We start from the raw sequence: 17,470 nt of genomic DNA, 5'->3' as shown, positions 1-17,470 counted from the left end.
AAGCTGTATCTTCCTCTCAGTGGGACGGTCGCGGACATCCGGCTCGCGGACGCGGACCCTGCACCCGCAGAGCAGCTGCAGGAGGTGTGGGTGCGGCTCTCTGGCGTCCCTCGGCGCATGAAGAGGGCGAACCGCCTGCTGGCCGGCATGGGGATGCTTGGCTGGCCGATCGCTGTCGACGAGGATTCCCTCAAGCGCCCGATGCCGGTCCGCATGCTTCTGGCCTGCCGCAACCCGGCCAAGCTCAAAGGCACTGTTCAGCTCTTCCACAAGAAGTGGGGCTACAACATCGGGGTGGCGGTGGAGGCGCCGGCGGGTCCGTCCGGTGGCTCTTCCCCCCCGGCCGCTCATAAGCCGGGAGACGACGACGATGATGAGGATGTGGACGACCTCAGCCCGTCCGAGGGCGAGTGGGATGACCTTGGCGCGCAGGATGCCGCGCGGAAGGACGACGCGCCGCTGGGGGCCCAGCCACCTGCCCCGGCCCCGGCCCCTGCCCCGCAGGCGCCGTCGGACGCTGTCGGCGGGAGCGCTGCTCCTTGCCAGGACGCCCCCGGGGAGGGGGCTCTCGACCGCTCGCCGACCGGGCTGGCCTCTCTGGACCAGTACGGGTCCAACCTCCCTCGGAAGGGGGCCTGGCCGGTTTCCCTGGCCACCTTGGAGCGGCGGGCCACCCCCGTCCTCATGGAGGTCGACGTGCCAGCGGACTCTGCTCCGTTGGTTTCGTCGGTGCTGCTGGAGACGGACTCCGACTCGGAGGGTTCCCCGTCCAAGAACATGGACTCGGACGCGGACGCGGATGACGACGACGAGCAGCTGGAGGACGTCGACGACTCGGAGCGCGCCCCCCTCGACCGGCCTATCGCTGGCGGTGTCCCGCGCCGCCGCCGCACCAGGACTGTCGCCGCTGGCCCCGCTCGTAAGAGCGCCCGTCTGCGTGGTCCGGCCGCGGCCGCGACGGTGTTGCAGCGCGCCCAGGAGAGGACGGCGTCGAAGAACCTTGAAGGTAATCCCAAACCCCCCTCCTCCCTCTCTACTCTAGCGCAGTTCTCAGCTCTCCCTGCTCTGTCGGACGCCCACCTTGAGGTGGTGGCTCATGACTCAGGACTTGCGTTCACGCTGGAATCCGGGACGATTTCGGAGACCCTCTCGCTCATCCGAGCTAAAGAGGAGGCACAAGCCGCGTTGGCCCATGCTGCTTTCTGCAGGGACCGGGCCTTGGCCGAGGCGGCTGAGGTCCCGCCTGCTGGGCCCTTGGTGGTGGGACCTGCCACAGCTCAGTCGTCAGATGGGGTTGGGGCCCCTCCTGCCCCGCCTTCTCCCATGACCACTAGGAGGAGAGCGGCCAGTACCTCGGTGGCATCCCGTCGCGGACGGAGACCGTCGCAGGTTCCTTGATGCGGGCCGGCATCTGGAACCTTCGTGGCTTTGGCGCTCCTGGGCGGAAATCCCAGATCCGTGAGCTGCTGACTCGCGAGCAGCTTGATTTTGCGGGCTTCCAGGAGACGATCAAAGCTCAGTTCACCACCGCGGATCTTCTGGCCATTGATCCGCGAGGCCGTTTTGCTTGGTGCGATGTTCCGGCTAGGGGACGCTCAGGAGGGATGCTCCTCGGCGTTAATGAAGATTCTTTCGAGGTCCTAGGGTGGACTAAGGGGACATTCTTCATTCGGGCCGACGTGCGTCAGCTGGACAACAATGTCAAGTGGGCCTTCTTTGTCGTTTATGGCCCAGCTGACCACCGTCGCACTCAGGAGTTCTTGGGGGAGCTCACTCTTGCGGTTGAAGCTTGCGACCTTCCCCTCGTGGTGGGCGGCGACTTCAACCTCATCCGCGGGGCGGAGGACAAGAACAACTGCCACATTGACTGGCCTAGGGTGCATCGTTTCAACGACTGCATTGCCAATCTTGCCCTGCGAGAAGTCCGCAGGGGCGGCGCTCGATACACCTGGACCAACAAGCAGCTGAACCCCGTCAGATGCGTCCTTGATAGAGTTTTCATTTCCCCGTACTGGGAAATACTCTTCCCCCTCTGCTCCTTAGTGGCGGAGACCATTATCGGTTCTGATCATGCCCCGCTGATCTTGAGCTCTGGGGAGGACCTCAAGAAGCGCAGCCCTCGCTTCTTCTTCGAGCAGGCCTGGCTTGAGAGACCGGACTTTGTGGAGCTGGTCTCCGACAAGTGGCGCTCCTTGGAGGTGGCCGTGGGCGCCCCGCTCGACCCTATTGATGCCTGGCAGCAGATCTCCGCGGGGATTCGCCAGTTCCTGAGAGGCTGGGGAGCCAACCTCGGGAAAGAGGGGCGCGACCTCAAGGATTCCCTCCTTGCCCAGATCCAGCGCTTAGACGCTCTAGCGGACACCTCGGGCCTCGACGATGATGGTTGGGCCCTGCGCTATCACCTTGAGGGCGAGCTCACCCACCTTGCCCGGACCCAGGAGGAATACTGGAGACAGAGGAGCCGCCTGAACTGGCTGCTCAAGGGTGACACCAACACGGCCTTCTTCCACGCGATGGCCAATGGCCGGAGGAGGAAATGCACGATCTCGAGACTCGTCTCTGAGGGAGGTGTCATCTCGGACCCTCATGCCCTCCAGGACCATATCTACACCTTCTACCGCAACCTGATGGGTGCGGTAGGGGAGACCCGTGTTTTCTCCCTTGCCAATACCCTTTGGGACCAGCCGGGGCGGGTCTCTGAGGAGGAGAATGACGGGCTTATGCTGTCCTTCACCGGGGAGGAGTTGGACAAGGTGCTTGCTAGCATGCGAGTTGAGACGGCCCCTGGGCCTGATGGGTGGCCGGTAATCTTCTTCAAGAAGTTCTGGGCCCTCACCAAACCCCACATCCTCGCCATTCTGAATGGCTTCGCCTTGGGGCGCGTTGACATTGCGAGGCTAAACTTTGGAGTCCTCTCGTTGATTCCTAAAGTCCAGGGTGCTGACGACATTCGGCAATTTCGGCCCATTGCTCTCATTAATGTGATCTTTAAATTCGTTGCCAAAGCTTACGCGATTCGTGTTTCCCCTATTGCTCACCGCATCATCAGTCGCGCGCAATCCGCCTTTATTAAGGGCCGACACATCCTTGAAGGGATAGTTTCCCTTCAGGAGATCATCCATGAGACCAAGTCTAGGAAACTTAGGGGAGTTTTCCTTAAGCTCGATTTCGAGAAGGCGTTTGACCGCGTCAACTGGCAATTCCTTCGTGAAGTCCTTCATAGGAAAGGCTTTGACCCGGGCTGGGTTCATCGCGCCATGAGTCTAGTCTCGGGGGGCCAGACGGCGATCACGGTCAACGGGGAAGTTGGGAACTACTTCCGCAACGGCCGCGGCGTCCGCCAGGGGGATCCTCTCTCCCCTCTCCTCTTTGACTTTGCGGTTGAGGCCCTTGCTGCCATCCTCCAGGCAGCTTCGAGGGCTGGGCACATTGCAGGGTTGGTCCCGCACCTTGTGGAGGGCGGCATCACCCATCTGCAATATGCGGATGATACGATCATCATGCTCCAACCAGATGCGCTTGGCCTTGCGAACCTCAAGTTCCTCCTTCTCTGTTTTGAGAACATGTCCGGCCTTCGCATTAACTTCCACAAGAGTGAGGTCATGGTGTTGGGGTCCACTGACCTCGAGCAAGAAACTATTGCCAACTTGCTCAACTGCAAGAAGGGCTCCTTCCCCTTCACCTATCTGGGGCTCCCCATTTCCGACCGCGCCATTAAGGCTTCGGACTGGGGTCCTCTTACCACTAGGGTGGGTCGGAGAGCGGACCCATGGATGGGGAAATTCATGTCCTCCGCGGCACGCTTGACCCTCATCAATGCCTGCCTCTCCAATCTCCCTCTCCACGCAATGGGGGTGTACCTCCTGGGTGAGGGCGTCCACGCTGCGTTCAGGAAACACCGGGCTAGATTCTTCTGGGAAGCCAATGGCCCGAGGCGCAAATACCACTGGGTCAGATGGGAAGCGCTCTGCAAACCAAAGTCCTTGGGGGGACTAGGTATCATCGACACCAGGCTCATGAACATTTGTCTCATGACCAAATGGATTTGGAAGCTCTATGCTGGGGAGCAAGGGCTGTGGGCTGAGATCCTCAGAAACAAATATCTCAGGTCCAGGGACCTCCTGGTGGACTCCCACCATTCGGGCTCCCAATTCTGGAACGCCATCCAAAAGATTAAGTCTGTGTTTCGCCTGGGAGCACGACACAAGGTGCGTAGTGGATCCTCCACCCTTTTCTGGAGTGACTGGTGGCATGGGTCGGGACCCTTATGCTCCCGGTTCCCCGCACTCTTCTCTATCACCGCGGACCCGCAGATCACGGTTTCCAGATGCTTCGGTACGTTGGGTGGGATCCCAACCTTTCGCCAAAGTCTGGGACCTCCGGCCCGCATTGAGCTCGCGCTCCTTCTGTCGGAGACTGCTGGGACGCAGCTCTCTGATGGCCCGGACATCATCTCCTGGGCCCTTGAACCCTCTGGCAAATTCTCTGTCAAGTCCTTATATAGGAGGCTCTGTCAGGGGACGCCGCGTAAGCACTTTAGTGTCATCTGGAAGATCGCGGTGCCCATGAAAATTCGCATCTTCATCTGGCAACTCCTTCGGAACCGCCTTCCCTCGAATGATAATATCCGCCGTAGAAGGGGCCCATCGTCGGGGCGTTGCGCCCTTTGTTCGGAACTGGAAGACACCGCCCACATTTTCTTCCTCTGCCCGCTGGCAAGATTCATGTGGAGCGCAGTTCGGGAACTGCTCGGGTGCACATGGAACCCTACTTGCTTCGCGGAGCTGTATAGGCTCCTGGATGATCTTGTAGGTCAAACGAAAAGGGTTCTCTGGATTTGCTGTTCGGCCCTGTGCTGGGGGCTTTGGAACATTAGGAACAAGTTTTCTATTGAAGGGATTTTCCCTTCGCAGCCTGCTGACGCCTTATACAAAATGCTGATGTACTTACAGGTGTGGAAGCCAGTGGCTAGGCGGCAGGACCGCGAGGCGTTGGAGTTGGCGATCGGGAGGCTTCGCTCACTCCACGCCAACATTCGGGACCATCCGGCGTGAGGACCTTCGTCGGTGGACCGTGTCGAGCTAGTTTTTCTTCTTTTTCACCTTGTTATCCCTTGTATCGGACTAGTTCGTTGTGCATGTTGAGAGGCCTCGTTGGGGCAACTCCTCTCGTATGTGCTGTGGTTGCTTTGCTCGGTTAGGAGCATGTTTGCACTGTTGTCTGTTGTGGTTGGCTGTCTTATGTACTCTGCCGTTGTGTGGCTTCATTAATTTAAAGCCGGGCTCACCTTGAGCCTTCCGTTTAAAAACCAAATAGAACGTTAGTTGTGGGGGAGAAGGGGACCTAATGGAAGGAGTATTTAGAGGAAAGAAACGGGGAGGATTTATGAACGACCATGAACTGAGGGATTGTAGTAACGGACCTCCGCTGCTATTAGCGTAACTCGGGGAGAAACTGAAGGGAGACGAACCACACGATGTCGGTCTAAAAGACCAAGAATCAGTCCGGCTGAGAATGGAGGCCCAGTTCCTCAAAACGCTGTGAGGGGTCCTAGGTAGTTCAATTTTACTGTCTCTTATTATAATTGAGAACTAGCAAATCTAAAATAATAGCCCATTAAACAACCTAACACCACAGAGGCCTGAGCAGACAATGATTATGATACCAAGCTGAAAATGACACAATTCGAACAAGCGCGAATCTTAAAGCATGTTAAAATCGAACGATAAAGTCGTCTATTAAGACCTAAGATAATTCCCGGACTACCGAGAGTTAGCAATTCCCATAAAAATTATGTCTAGGGAACAAAACAAGTTAGATAAGGAGATTATAAATAAAAACGAGTGAGAAACATATGTCAAAGAAAAAAGTAGAAACACAAAAATCCAAACAAACTCCTATCTATAAGCAACAAAGAAATAAACAACCGAGTCTAATGTGTTTTGTGGCAAATAGGTGAATAAACGCCAGTGCTAATCACCAAACAGCAACAAAACGTTAGTGGCAAGTTTTACTCACTTTCTTACCACGACTCGCGGGATCGAATCTTGTCTGAGAATTAGCAAAACCGGAAATTTAAAGCTACAACCCTATTGAGAGCATGTACACTAAGGCCGCTAATACCAGCCGCTAGGATAGATATCCTTGCCAGGAAAAAAAGGCAAGAGTCAACGCTGAAGTTGCCGTCGGGCGCTCCAGGTTTTTGTTCTGTGGAAATCAATTTTGACAAGCGATGATGGGGACAATTCAAGACGCGAAATAAGATGCAAAAAGTCCAACAGAAACGTGCAAGGCTACAACAAGCTCTCCTTACCACATTGGAGAAAAGAGTGTGAGATTGTTCCGTAACTGGTATTTGGAGTCCACAGCGAAAGGTCAACGTTGAGGAAATAGCGCTTCAACTATTTTCCAATTTTTTTTATTTCACTTAAGCAGCTAAATTAACACGTAAAGTTGTGTATACGTACCCTGAGTCATTTAGAATCCAAGTCTACCATATTTATTGAAACCGTACGGGAATAGTACCTAGTAGAAAATCCAGTCTACAGACAAAAGTGCATTGAGGTCATTTTTATGCTAGTTACCACTTCTATTTATATCGGATGGTCTTTAGAAAGAAGAAGCTTTCCCGGGATTTAAAAGGAAACGAGGGGAGTCTTATTGTAGTTCAACTCTAATTATACCCGATCGTAGGTAAGTACTGTCCTGGTCTATTAGAAGAAACAATCCACACCAATAATAAAATACATAAAGAGCTCATATGTATCGATTTTGATTTTGATCTAGAATAGGAGTAGCGGACGCGTACGTACGGCTTGAAGGCCTGGTCGCCTGGGCAGGAACAACCAAACCTTCATGGAGATCTCGAGCAAGGGGAGTCGCGGCTGTACAGGCGGCGACCGACTAAGCAATCTGCCGGACTGCCTACTCCAGTCTATCCTGTCCCACCTCAAGGCCCGGCAGGTGGTGCAGACCTGCGCGCTGTCACGGAGATGGCGATACCTGTGGCTCGACGTGCCGTGCATCGACATAACCAGCGGAGAGTTCCGGATCCGATCCGCGAATATGTATTCCCAGCAAGTGCATGGGGTCGAGCTCGAGCAGCAGGCGGAGTTCGGCAAGTTCGAGGACTTCGTCGACAATCTCCTGTTTCATCGTAGTGCTGCTGCGTCCTCGTCGCAGTTGGACACCTTGCGGTTGCACATCGAGGACAATGTTCCCCGGAGCACGACCTACGGCAGGTGGATTCGCCGTGGCCTCAAGCTTTCCCCTGCGGCGCTCGACATTAGCCATGGAGGGAATTGCAGCTGCATCGTATTGCCTCCTCTGGCTTCCACCAATACTCACCGGCTAGCGAAGCTGCGTCTTGATCGCGTAATTCTCCCGGCGGATATCGAGGAGCTGCTAAGTTCGCGCCTCCCTGTCCTGGAAGACTTGGAGATCAGGAACACCCCCATACACGGCCTCTCTGGGATCGAGTCCAGCAGTCTCAAGAAATTGACTATCGATTGGTACAGGTGCTTTTCCTATAAGGCAGTTCATCCCGATGTCGGCAGAGGTTTAGACATTGCCTTTGCCGTGGTCGCCCCTCGCCTCGCCTCTCTACACCTCGGCCTTCAACTCTGTGGCCGCATGGACGGACGGTATCGTGGTATCACCGTAGCTGAGGCACCTTCTCTTGTCCATGCATCAATCCGTCTCCTGAAAACGGAGGAACGGGATGCTAGCCCAGACACATACTCCTACTTGTTAACAACTATGTGCAAGCTTCTCAACTCCATGTCCAACGTCAGTACATTGGAGCTCTCGGGCTTCCAGCAAACAGTATGTGCGCCTTTCTCTTAATTTCTCTTAACCCTATGATGATTACACTTTGTTGCATGGTTGACGTCCAGATTTACTCCATTCTGCTATTTTCAATGCAGATGGCAGCCCAGAATGGGGCACTTGCACCTCTGCCCACGGAATTCCCGCCGCCGTACTGGACAAATCCCTATCCCTACGCAATGCATCCGTCTCATCCGACGATGGCAAGGGTTGCGTTTGTTCCGCGTTCTATGTTGCAGGCGATACTTGACGAGGAGCACCATGGCTTGCCAATGTTCCGGAACCTAACAACCATGACCTTTGATGATTGTGAGATCGGCGACAACATGGAGATGTTGTGTCGTTTTATACACAACACGCCTTCTATAGAGAAGCTTACTATGCAACATTGCGTGGTATGTGTAATGTACCTTTTGTCTTGTTCCGCCTTAGTTAGTTATTACAAGTGCTTGCTTAATTTCAAATGGATTGCTTAATTTCTTGGCGGTGCTGACATGGTTAAATTTGTTTCATGCAAAAGTTTCTAGAAACTCCAAAGTTAGAAGACAAGCCAAAGTGGAGCACAGCCTCCAACCTGAGCTTGGTAGAAGTTCAGTACAAAGATAATGATTACAATGGCCTGTTTCATGGACGAGGTGTTCCATCACCGGTTGGACGTGCTACTCGACAACCCAATGGTATTTTGTCCTTGCTCAAAGAGATAGTACCGGCAACCACAATAATCCGACTTACCAAATTAAATTAGATTTATATCATCTATTCAGTTACAAATTCAGCAGTTTGATCTATGATTTCGCATTCATGGAGATTTTCAGTTGTAGTGTTTATCATGATCTTTTCAACGGAATGAATGTTTACCCAGATATTCTTTAATTTTTTTGATTTAGCTTAGGATTTAAACTCGCAGCCTCATAAAACTTAAATCATATGTGCGAATCAGTTCAAAAGCCTAATCCCACCACCGGAGCCGAGTTTCAAGCTTTTTCCGAGTGTTTTTCATCCGGACACTAGCCTGGTGCGTTGGAGAACCCATGATTTAGCACTAGTCTCATAACTAATTGAATGTTGGCAATTCATATAATCTATGTATTTTTTATGTAATTAATTTTGTTGATCAAAGTATTAATGCGTAAATAATACTCCCTCCGGTCGGATTTAATCGACGCGGAGGGAGGGCTGCGCACGCATGTGATTAGCGGCTGTGCGCGTCGATTAATTCCCTCCAGAGTTAGTATACATTTTATCAGTGTACTAATGGAACGGCCGGCAGTGCTATAAAAGTAGGTTTTTATTGCTTCCACCGGTCAACAGCAGTGCTTCAAGCCGTGGTTAGAGGTGTTGCTTTTTTGATAAAGAGCATTTTATTACCGGTATTTGTAGAACTAGGATGCACACAACGCTCATCATCCAAAGTGCAAATAATAAAATAAAAGGCTCGACACATGAAATCCACGTGAAACTGTGTCGAATCCTAAGGCAGAGGAGGCCCAGACCTGAGATTATGTTGCCACCCATGTTGGGTAATAAAATGTTTTGCCGTGTTCTACAACCATGTAGTCACCTCCATAAATAGGTGTCAACACCCGGATTTTTAAGTCCAGATGCCTATTATGCCATTCATCGCAATCCTAGGAATATTGTTGTTGCGAGACATAACAGTCGAATATCATAAGTCATCATTCATTACAAACCATACTTGTCTTACAAATTCAGATCACATGATCCATATTACACAAATAGTTGATCTATTGATCAACGAACACAGTTCATAGCGGAAGCGAAATAAAAGGGGACTCTATAGTCCACAGGCCAACGCTTGACGTTGGAAGAACTCCTAGTTGTGGTAGACGTCCTGCTGACCGTCATCCTTGTACTGCTGCTCCTCTTCATAGTCTGTCCATTGGAATAGCCAGGGACACAGCCGTGAGTACTTTAAAGTACTCGCAAACTAATACTAGTGTAAGTACTATCAATTCTAGTATTGGGGTACTAAGCTCTAGTTTATTTTGCATAAAGCCAATTTTAGTTCACAAGTATTTGATAAAAGACTCTTCAGGTGCTAACTAGCTCAAGTGGGAACATTAGTGTCATTTCCACAACTCAGTTGTGATTCAATTCAATTCACCATTCACCTCATCAACATTTTCAAGAAATATCTGACACCGGAAGCTGTATGGCCTTTCCAACCGTCCGTAACCGTGGACACGGCTATTCGAATATGTTTACACTCTGCAGAGGTTGCATACTTGTCTACAACATTTGATTTCATCCGTCGGCGATAACCCTGAATCATCGTAACTCAGTACGCGGATCATCAACCATAACCTTTCACTTACATACCCTAGTATAGGTACCTCTCCCCATGAGCTTGGCCTCCCAGTGAAGACCAACTGTCAACCTGGGAACTGCACAGGGCTTGGGCCGTACATTCACCTCGTTTCACATCATTTCTCATACTACGGAGGCAGCCTCGGCATAACCCCTATGATGCTTGTTCAGAGGGAACCCATACTAAGGTGCATAAACTTTCAGTTAAGCCCTACCCATAATCAGGTATTATGGGGGTACTCAAAAATTGGAAAGGTATCGCATCCAAACCAATATCAGTTTTAATCAAAATTCACCATATCTTTCAAGTCATATTCACCTTCAAACTCTTTCAATAGAATGACTTCATCATTCCAAAGTTTTTAAAGTTCATTTCAAACTCACAAGTTCCCATCTAGAGTAGTCAATTTTATTTGTTAGCACTAGCAACTAGTCATGAGGGGTGCTACTTAACTCATAAGCTCCTTTAGGCTAAGTTTGATACTCTTGCTCTACTCTATACTTAGACCAAATTTAACTACAAAAGTAAGCTTTAAATAAACCAAGTAAAAGCTTGCATTGTAAAACTTGGGCTAGGATCATTGACATAAAGTAAAGTGGATGGTGCCTTGCTCAAGAGAGCTTTGCACTTGCAAGAATATTAGCTTGCCTTGAGTGGTGTACTGGTCAAAGTGGTCTTCCTCCTCTTGATGGTAGGTCTCCACTTCCTGGTACTCCTCGGTGCTAGCGTCTAAAAACGGATACGAAGTAACAATCACCAAACAAGGTTCAAGAGATATACTAAGCACACAATGGGTTCACACAACTATCGTAGCATTCCACACTTACTAGCATGTGAGTTAGCTTTGTTTTCTTTTTAAGAGAAAAATAATTTCCTCTCATTACAAAGATTAATTTAGGGTTTTCATTTAAGTCCTTGAGGAAATAATTTCCTCTCATTGAATCTTGTTAAGATTTAATCTCCTCAAATGCATAATACATGAACCATTGTTGACCAAGGTCAACCATTCATAATCATCATTTGGGAAAATGATTTAAATGAGGTAAAGTGCCTCATACAATTTAACACCACCACTTATTATTTAATATCACCAAGTAATTCCATGTGAGAGTATTTAGACCAGGGTCACAACTCCATATGAAAGTACTTGGGACAAGATTTAAATGAGAGCAAGCCTCTCATACAATTTACATAATAGTTTTGGACAATATCATTTGACTAAAATAGCCATATAGTCCTTTATTTAAACTAAGCCATGATCACTCAAAGTAACCATGCCATATTTTTTCAGAAACAATTAGTGTAAGTGAAATGTGAGCTATGAGAGTTGAAATCAACTCAAAAGCATTTTTGGTTGATTTTTAATAATTGTTTGAATGTGCAAAAGTCCCTGACTTGTTCTTTTTGTCACATTATTTCTACAAAGAATCTCACAGTGAGACCAGTGGGGTTGTGTAGATATTTTCACTAACTTTCGAACGGTATAAAATTCATCAAATTTGGTTAAGCCAATTTGAATCTATGCAATTTTGAAAAATAGGGCCAGTATTGAATTTGAATTAAACTGGAATTTCAAATTTAAATGAAATGGGCCGGCGGGAAACTAAACGGGCCAAAACAATTCAAACTGCGCAACCCAGCCCACCACGCGTCCACGCACGTGTGGGCTGCCTGACAGGGTGGGGCCTGCCTGTCAGCGGCTGTTAAACACCGAAACGGTACGGTGGATTTTGGGACGTAGGATTAGATTGAGATCGGACGGACGAGCGACGTCGTCGTCTCCGGCGAGAACAGGCTACTGGCGCGGCGGCGCTAGGGGGTCGGAGAGCTCACCGTGGCTCCAGCGGCGGTGGGCAGTATGCTCGACGAAGTGGTAGACGACGGCGAAGCTCCAGGTAGCAGTGACGCGTCCTGGGGCGGCTCCAATCGACGGCGATGTTCCGCGGCGGAGCACGGCAGTGAGGCTTCAATTGAGCGGCGGCGGTGGCTAATGTCGACGGTGGAGTGGCTCAGGAGGTCGAGGGAGAAGAGAGGAGTGCTGTGGTGTGAAGAAATCGAAGAATGGAGGCCTCTATTTATAATGGCGGAGGTGGCCGTGGGTGCTGCGGCGAAGTCGACATGAGCGCGGCTTCTCCGGCGAGCTACTGGGCTAGGTGAGGGCGGCGCACTGCTCAGCACATCATGGCGGTCCTCTGGGTGGCGACAGCTAAGCTAGGCGGTGCCCAACTTGGTCTGGTGGTCGCGTGACGTTGCGCGGCAGTGGCGGGGTTTCGTCCTCGTCTCCAGCGGCGGCGGGCATGGGTCGGTGTCGTGAGGTTGTCTGGCAGCGTCGCGGTGGCACGGCGAAGCTCAACGTGCAGAGAGGGGGGCAGGGGTTGCGTGAGGTGGCCAGGCGGCGCGTGTCCAGTACGTGTCCGTGGGCGTGTGCGTGCGACGGCGTCGGCATGGCCTGGCCGGCATGGGCGCGAGCTGGTCTGGCGCGTGCAGGGCTCCTCCTCGACAACGGCGCGTTCCAGTAGGTCCAGTAGAGTGAGGTGTCTTCATTTGGCAAGGTGGTCGTGGCTGGTGAGGGAAGGAGAGAGGGGAGTGGCATGCATGTGCTCATGGCCGGCATGGCCATGGCTAGGCCATGTGTGCCCTCCTCTAGGGTTTGTTGTGCAAGGATGAGGTGGAGAGGGGACCAGGGGACAAGGTAGAGCACAAGTGTGAGAGTAGGGTTGGGCCAACACTATTCTAAATAGTGTTTTGGATTTTGGCATATTTGCAAATTCAAGTTTTTGCCAAATTTGGTCTATGCAATGTAGTTCCAAAATTTGAAATTGAGTTGGTTGAGTTGGTTGCAAATGACCAGAGACACACAATGGTGGTGGTGGAATTTTAGGAATACAAGAAATGCAAGATTGGCGAAGTGGGAGAATGTTGATGTTGTTAAAAAGTCTCAACATTGCTTGAGCATAGTTTTTGATCCAAGATGAATTTGATATGGTGGTCTTTACAAAAGTTGTTCACCTTGATGTGTACTTGAATGTGGTGCAAAGAAATGGATTTGTTTGGTTTGAAAATCTCCAAATACAGAGGCTCAAAGTAGTGACCAGATTGTAAATGGCAGAATTGACCATTATTACATGTGTTCAAAATTTGAGTTCAAATCTGCTTGGATTTGAATTTCTTTGATTCCAAAAGTGGTAATAAGTGTTTAATAACATATTAGAACTAATGGTGAAAGTCAAATTGGTCTAGGGTAAAGATTTTCAAAAATGGCATAAGCCATATGTGAGGGTTTTAGGGTTTTTCTTATTTTATTTATTTTCTTTTTCTTTGATTTGAAATGTGATCTTTTCTTGATCCAATTAGGGTTTTAGGGTTTAGTACATAAGCACAATAATAATCATCATGGCATATCACACAAAAATGCACAAGTCCTATGCATAGCACTATATGCAAAATGGAAGTTTTTGTTGGTTCCAAAATTTGGGTAATTGAATTCCTCTTCTTCCTTTATTTGAAATTTGGGATGTTACAATAGGACACGGTTCTCCATACGCTGAAGAGACGACCGTGAACAAAATAAAGTGGTGCACCGGTACTAAAACTCTAATTCAAGAGGATGAACAACTGTATAGCCAAGTACTAAAACCATATTACTCAAAGATATATGAAAACTATTAGCGTTGAACATAGGGAACAATTATAAGGCAACTCCGGTCTCAAAAGTGACACGCGTCTTTTTCAAATGCCGCATAGGAGTCACAAAATATAAGAGAGAAATTTAGCAGCTGCAGATGGCAGTATCGACGCAACAAAAGAAGCCTGGTAACCGGGTGTATACGTGAGCACGCACCCAGAAAGTGACATGTGTCAAATGGCATCCATTTCTCCGTGAGCTGATGTACTACCAAAAAATTGTTACGAAAATCTACCGCTCTAACAACCAGCCAACCACCGCCTGCCCTCCCTCAAAAAAAAAATCACCGGACAACTTTATCCTCCAACGACACCTCCTGGCCACACAATCGCCGCTCTCGTGCTTGCGGGGATGTCGACGAGCGCCGCGCCGGAGAGGCTTGCGAGGAGAAGGCTGTTGCCGAGGAGCATGGAGTAGGTTGGCCGCACCGGCGACCGTGTCTCGACTGCGAGGGCCGTGGCGGAGGAGGCAGTCCACGGCGGCGGAGGTCCAGGAACAGGATTCCTCCCGTGACGCAGACGACGCCCGCCTTCCTCTGTGCCGGCTAGCCAATTCAGCGCTGCGCCGTTGGTGCCCAACCTCCTCCACGTGCTCATGGACATCACGAAGGAGTGCCTGCCGGAGCTGCGGGTCGCCGGAGGGTGCGCCAGCTCCTGCGGCAAGCATTGACGGTCTCCCCAGATACGCGCTCTGCGTTGGCCGCCTGCCAAGATGCAGCGAGGCCTCGCCGATTTGTGCGTACGCCGCCGCGCCGGTCACCTGCTGCTTCTGCGGAAGAGCCTGTTGATGTCTACGGGAGCTTCTATTCTTGTAGACAGTGTTGGGCCTCCAAGAGTAGAGGTTTGTAGAACAGCAACAGTTTTCCCTTAAGTGGATCACCCAAGGTTTATCGAACTCAGGGAGGAAGAGGTCAAAGATATCCCTCTCATGCAACCCTGCAACCACAAAGCAAGAAGTCTCTTGTGTCCCCAACACACCTAATAGGTGCACTAGTTCGGCGAAGAGATAGTGAAATACGGGTGGTATGAATGAATATGAGCAGTAGTAACGGCACCGGAAAAGTGCTTGCTCGGCGTGTAGTTGATGGTGGTAATATTGCAGGCAGTAGAAACATAGTAAAACAGTAAACAAGCAGCGATAGCAGTATTTGGAACAAGGCCTAGGGATTACACTTTCACTAGTGGACACTCTCAACATAGATCGCATAATAAATAACTCTTTCTCATATGTGCTACATACACTCTTTTGTTGGATGACAAACACCGGTCGTTGTGTAGGGCTACAAGAGCACCTCAATGCCGGAGTTAACAAGCTCCACAACATTCGATGTTCATATTTAAATAACCTTAGAGCATAATAGATCATTGCAAAATAAACCAAGAACTAACATAGCGCACACACTGTCCACATTACACTATGAAGGAGGAATAGATCACATCAATACTATCATAATGATAATTAACTCCACAATCTACAAGAGATCATGATCATAGCCTACGACAAGAACCACACGGTGCACACACTAGTCACCTTTACACCATGCAGGAGGAATAGACTACTTTAATAACATCACATGAGTATCACACAACTAGTAGCGATACAAAGCTCATCATATGGATCTCAATCATGTAAAGCAGCTCATGAGATCATTGTATTGAAGTACATAGGAGAGAGATTAACCACATAGCTACTGATACAGCCCCGAGCCTCGATGGAGAACTACTCCCTCCTCATGGGAGACAGCTGCGTTGATGGAGATGGCAGTGGTGTCGATGGAGGAGCCTTCCGGGGGCACTTCCCCGTCCTGGCGGCGTGCCGGAACAGAGACTCCTGTCCCCGAGATCTTGGCTTCGCGATGGCGGCGGCTCTGGAAGGTTTCTCGTACCGTGACTTTTTCGTATCGAGGTTTTAGGTCCAGGGGCTTTTTATAGGCGAAGAGGCGGCGTCAGAGGGTCGAAGAGGCGGCGGCACCATAGGGTGGCGCGGGCCACACCCAGGCCGCGCCGGCCTATGGTCCCGTGGGCCTGTGGCCCCCTCCGGTCCTTCCGGGTGTTCGGAAGCTTCGTGGAAAAATAGGATGCTGGGTCTTGATTTCATCCGATTCCGAGAATATTTCCTTACTAGGATTTACGGAACCAAAAACAGCGAGAAACAGAACCGGCCCTTCGGCATCTCGTCAATAGGTTAGTTCCGGAAAACGCATAAATATGACATATAATGTGTACAAAACAAGTAGATATCATCAATAATGTGGCATGGAACATAAGAAATTATCGATACGTCGGAGACGTATCAGCATCCCCAAGCTTAGTTCCCGCTCGTCCCGAGCAGGTAAACGATAACAAAGATAATTTCTGGAGTGACATGCCATCATAAACTTGATCATATTGTAAACATATGCAATGAATGCAGCAATCAAAACAATGGTAACGACATGAGTAAACAATTGAATCATAAAGCAAAGACTTTTCATGAATAGTACTTCAAGACAACCATCAATAAGTCTTGCATAAGAGTTAACTCATAAAGCAATAATTCAAAGTAGAGGTATCGAAGCAACACAAAGGAAGATTAAGTTTCAGCGGCTGCTTTCAACTTGTAACATGTATATCTCATGGATAGTTGTCAATGCAAAGCAATATAACAAATGCAATATGCAAGTATGTAGGAATCAATGCACAGTTCACACAAGTGTTTGCTTCTTGAGGTGGAGAGAAATAGGTGAACTGACTCAACATAAAAGTAAAAGAATGGTCCTTCAAAGAGGAAAGCATCGATTGCTATATTTGTGCTAGAGCTTTGGTTTTGAAAACATAAAGAGAGCATAAAAGTAAAATTTTGAGAGGTGTTTGTTGTTGTCAACGAATGGTAGTGGGCACTCTAACTACCTCATCAACCAGACTTTCAAGAGCGGCTCCCATGAAGGACGTTATCTCTACCAGCAAGGTAGATCATCCCTCTTCTCTTTTGTTTACACATGTACTTTAGTTTAGTTTTTCTTTATTTATGGATGACACTCCTCCCAACCTTTTGCTTACACAAGCCATGGCTAATCGAATCCTCGGGTGCCTTCCAACATTCACATACCATGGAGGAGTGTCTATTTGCAAAATTAAGTTGCTTACTAATAGATCAGAGCAAAACATGTGAAGAGAATTATTAATGCAAGTTAATTAATTGGGGCTGGGCACCCCATTGCCAGCTCTTTTTGCAAAATTATTGGATAAGCGGATGAAGCCACTAGTTCATTATGAAAGTCTGTCAGAAGTAAATGACAAGATCGAAAGATAAAACACCACATACTTCCTCATGAGCTATAAAACATTGACACAAATAAGAGGTGATAAATTTTGAATTGTTTAAAGGTAGCACTCAAGCAATTTACTTTGGAATGGCGGAGAAATACCATGTAGTAGGTAGGTATGGTGGACACAAATGGCATAGTGTTGTTTGGCTCAAGGATTTGGATGCATGAGAAGTATTCCCTCTCGATACAAGGCTTAGGCTAGCAAGGTTATTTGAAACAAATACAAGGATGAACCAGTGCAGCAAAACTCACATAAAAGACATATTGTAAACATTATAAGACTCTACACCGTCTTCCTTGTTGTTCAAACTCAATACTAGAA

The sequence above is a fragment of the Lolium rigidum genome, chromosome 7, assembly GCF_022539505.1.
Source record: "Lolium rigidum isolate FL_2022 chromosome 7, APGP_CSIRO_Lrig_0.1, whole genome shotgun sequence".
NCBI classification, from domain to species: domain Eukaryota; kingdom Viridiplantae; phylum Streptophyta; class Magnoliopsida; order Poales; family Poaceae; genus Lolium; species Lolium rigidum.
Note: the sequence above shows the minus strand (reverse complement) of the source record.